The sequence below is a fragment of the Moschus berezovskii genome, chromosome 25 (genome assembly GCF_049115385.1).
Source record: "Moschus berezovskii isolate FMDL1 chromosome 25, NW_MosBer_1.0, whole genome shotgun sequence".
Taxonomy (NCBI): domain Eukaryota; kingdom Metazoa; phylum Chordata; class Mammalia; order Artiodactyla; family Moschidae; genus Moschus; species Moschus berezovskii.
The window spans coordinates 45,411,936-45,416,245 of NC_142484.1; the positions used below are offsets into that span (position 1 = coordinate 45,411,936).

General features: G+C 43.7%; 1 pseudogene; it reads left to right on the forward strand.

The window, feature by feature from the left end:
* Positions 1–1,177: 1,177 nt before the first annotated feature.
* On the forward strand, positions 1,178–1,760 carry LOC129548389 (RNA polymerase II subunit A C-terminal domain phosphatase SSU72 like protein 3 pseudogene; annotated as a pseudogene).
* Positions 1,761–4,310: the final 2,550 nt, after the last annotated feature.

The following is a 4,310-nucleotide window of genomic DNA, read 5'->3' on the forward strand; positions in this document are numbered from 1 at the left end:
CTATCAATGTCCATCCAAGTTTCAGAAGCCTCTGCTTTGAGTTAGTTGCTCTCAATCTTTGGTTCCCATCACAGTCACCTGAAGGGCTTTGTACATTCCAGATGTTTGGGCTTCACTCCCAGAGAATCTGATTCAGTGATCTGGGGCCCCAGCTTCTGCTGTGAACAAGCTGCTGGTCGATGCTGCTGCTGTGGGTCTGGGGAATGACACTTTGAGTAGACTTGGGATACTTATTGATGGAGGACTCTTTGCAATGTGAAAATTACTGCAACAGACAGATTCATGGGAACATTCAGTCTGTGGCTTTATGAAGAGCTCTTTCTCCTGTGCCATTTCAAAGTGAAAGGCCCCGTTTCCAATTTTGATATCTGTATCATGAAATTTAATGAAAAGTCTTCTGTTGTGAGTACAGAGTACTCAGACAGAGCTGCTCTTGAAGACATGTTAAGGGAGAGGGAGTTCACATTGCTCTCTTCAGAATTATTATGAATAGCGAAAAGTCAATGGAGAAAATGTGACGTTCTTGCAACTTGTGAAACACCATTGGCAGGTCTGTTATCCAGAGGTTGCTTTTGACAGTGGCAAATCAGATTATTGATTGATGGGCACAACTACAGATATCTTCATATGATCTAACACAGCTACACTCTGGGGTATCCACCGTACATGAGAAGTACAGAACAGCCATTGTGATTCTGTGCATCATTGAATTAGTAGGTTTGGAAATTTCAAAGACGTTTTCCGTATGCTTCCTCAGGTTATTGGAGAGGCCTGTGATGGCAGGCAAGTCAAGTATTTGTTTTGTCTAACTGATCTTAGCCCCATACACACCAGCAGGACAGGTTTAACTGGAGGTTGCACAATGCCGGTGGGCAAGTAGGTAAGTCATAGAAGTAGAGGGTGATTTAATCACCAGATTGTTCTGATGGCTAGATTGGATTCACTTCTCTGGTGGGAGCCCCTATCCAAATTCAGTTAATTTAATACTGAAAAGCAAAAACCCAAACACTCAAGGTTTAACCCATTGGGGGGAGGTGACTCCATATAAATAGAGTTTTGTTCCTTGAAGCTAACACTGCTTGGAAGAACGAGACCCAGCCAATCTTCTCTGTGGCTTCAGAGTCCCTCTCAGCCCCTGAAATCTATCAGTCTGGCTGGAGTCCCAATGAGTGCCATCATGCCTTCCTGTCCCCTCGCTGTGGCGGTGGTCTGTATGAGTAATGCAAATAGGAGCATGGGAGCCTGACACATCCTCAAGAGGAAAGGCTTCAGTGTTAGGACTTTTGGGGCAGTATCCTGAGTGAGCTCCCAAGGCTGGCACCCAACCAACCAGTGGTGTGTTATATTAAATTTCATATAAGAAGATTCTCAAGGACCTTTCCTGTAAAGACTGAAAATACTACCAAAGGAATGGAGTCTTATAAATCTTGGGGAAAAAATGAGAAAATCAAGTCCCATCCAGAAATATTTCAAGGGTGCAGAGATCACTCCAACATCACCTTCACCTGTAAGGAGAGAGTCTATAACAGGTGGTGGCAGAGCTGTGTGCCAGAGAACAGGAGACCTTCCGGCCTCTGCACATGATCCACGTGGACGTGGAGGACAGCCTGGAGGCAGCCACCCTTGGAGCTTTGATCCTCTGTGAGCTCTGCCTAGGTCTCCAGCAGGTTGAGGACGTGGAAAGCAGTCTGGCTGAGCTGCTCCAGGCAGCAAAGGAGAAAACAGGAAGGTGCTTTCTGCACACGATATGCTTCCGCTGAAGATCTTGGCTGGTTTCAGCTCCTTTGTTAATAAGAACTTGTGCCGGGACTTTTGGGCAAGTCAGCACTTTCTGTGAGAAACATCTTCAAAGCCCTTTCCACTAAAAGCTATCCATATGATTTTTTTTTTTTTCAGATATACCCCACTTAGGGAAGGAAGTGGAGGAGAAAAAGATTTTATGGGAAATAGAACATGGACTACGAGTAGGCAGCAAAACCCTTTCAATGTGAGGGACAATGGTGAGGGTACTTGGAAGGAACAATTCAGTGCTCACACAGTTTGCAAAGATGTTAATCTCTAGGACTCCATTTTTCTGATGAACAAACCAGGCTTATAATAAACAAGTGATATGTTGAAGGATATTCTTATTAAAAAAAATTGTTCCATTCATTTATATTGATAACAACTTCCTTTTGCCCTTTTGGCATGTTAAACATGATTGTGTGTGTGTGTGTGGTGAGAGAGTATTATACTGAATGTATGAACTTAGAAATATTTTTAGTTTTAGATTGTATGTCTTTTCAGTTCAGTTCAGTCACTCAGTCATGTCCGACTCTTTGCGACACCATGAATCACAGCACGTCAAGCCTCCCTGTCCATCACCAACTCCTGGAGTTCACTCAAATTCAAGTCCATCAAGTCGGTGATGCCATCCAGCCATCTCATTCTCTGTCGTGTCCTTCTCCTCCTGCCCTCAATCCTTCCCAGCATCAGAGTCTTTTCCAGTGAGTTAACTCATTGCATTAGGTGGCCAAAGTATTGGAGTTTCAGCTTTAGCATCAGTCCTTCCAATGAACACCCTGGATTGATCTCCTTTAGATCAATGGACTAATGGAATGGACTGGTTGGATCTCCTTGCAGTCCAAGGGACTCTCAAGAGTCTTCTCTAGCATCACAGTTCAAAAGCATCAATTCTTCGGTAACTTTATTAAAAACTCAGGGTAGATAATGGATGGCATTTATTACTAAAATCTTGGCATGATCTGTTCAATTAAGTAGCTCACTAAATGAAATAAAACCCCTAATTTAAAGAAAATATGTCCTTTTGTTTGTGGTAGGGGATGCATATACAAACTGAGCCCCTTGGATTCTTATTGTTCAAGCCATGTGAATTCCATGGAAAAAAGCATTCTTTCCTAATGAGAAACTTCTTCATGCTTAAGGCATTCATAGTTTTGAATTTTGTGCTTCTCTGAAAGTAGACCTACACTATAGTGAAGTACAACATTCTTGGTTCTGCTCAGCAGCAGCACCAAGGCCTATGTGACTTACAGATGAAAATAAATGAGAGGTAGTTGGCATGGCTGAATTAGGTTAGGTTACTTGCTATGTCATAAAGTAGAAGCCGAGTTTCTTTACAAAGTGTAGGCAGAATGAAGCAAGGTTGGTCCCGGAGGGCCTAGATTGTACTTAGTTCCTGAGGAGAAGAGTGGACCCAGAAATAGGGTGGCGGTGCTGGACAGGTAGAGTAGACGTGAGATCAGAGAGAGATGTTGGAGCTGAAATGACAGGACTTGCTGAAAAAGAGAGAGAGGGAGGAATTTAGAAGCACTCTCAAATTTCTGTCATCCCCCATAGGTGACCATGTGAACATATATGCATGTGGCAGTGCGGGTGGTTAGGAGGTGAGGATTTCTTTCCTGGTAGATTCAATGCCCTCTATGGTCAGCCTCTTTGCTGATTGTGAGTAGTCAGGATCAGGATTGCTTACGGGAGGGGATAACCTGTTGAGGCTATCAATTCATGTAATGAAAAGAAAGTGAAAGTGATTGTATAGTCCATGGAATTCTCCAGGCCAGAACACTGGAGTGGTTAGAATTTCCCTTTCTGCAGAGGATCTTCCCAAACCAGAGATCAAACCCAGGTCTCTCGCATTGCAGGTGGATTCTTTACCAGCTGACCAACAGTTCAGTTCAGTTCGGTCCCTCAGTCATGTCCAGCTCTTTGCAACTCCATGAACCGCAGCATGTCAGGCCTCCCCGTACATCACCAACTCCCGGAGTCCACCCAAACTCATGTACATTGAGTCGGTGATGCCATCCAACCATCTCATCCTCTGTCGACTCCTTCTCCTCCTGCCTTCAATCTTTCCCAGCATCAGGGTCTTTTCAAATGAGTCAGCTCTTCACATCAGGTAGCCAAAATATTGGAGTCTCAGCTTCAACATCAGCTTCCAATGAACACCCAGGACTGATCTCCTTTAGGATGGACTGGTTGGATCACCTTGATGTCCAAGGGACTCTCAAGAGTCATCTCCAACACCACAGTTCAAAAGCATAAATTCTTCGGTGATCAGATTTCTTTACAGTCCAACTCTCACATCCATACATGACCACTGGAAAAACCATAGCCTTGACTAGACGGACCTTTGTTGACAAAGTAATGTCTCTGAATTTAATATGCTGTCTAGGTTGGTCATAACTTTCCTTCCAAAGAGTAAGAGTCTTTTAATTTTATGGCTGCAATCACCATCTGCAGTGATTTTGGAAACCCCCAAAATAAAATCATCCACTGTTTCCACAGTTTCCCCACCTATTTGCCATGAAGTG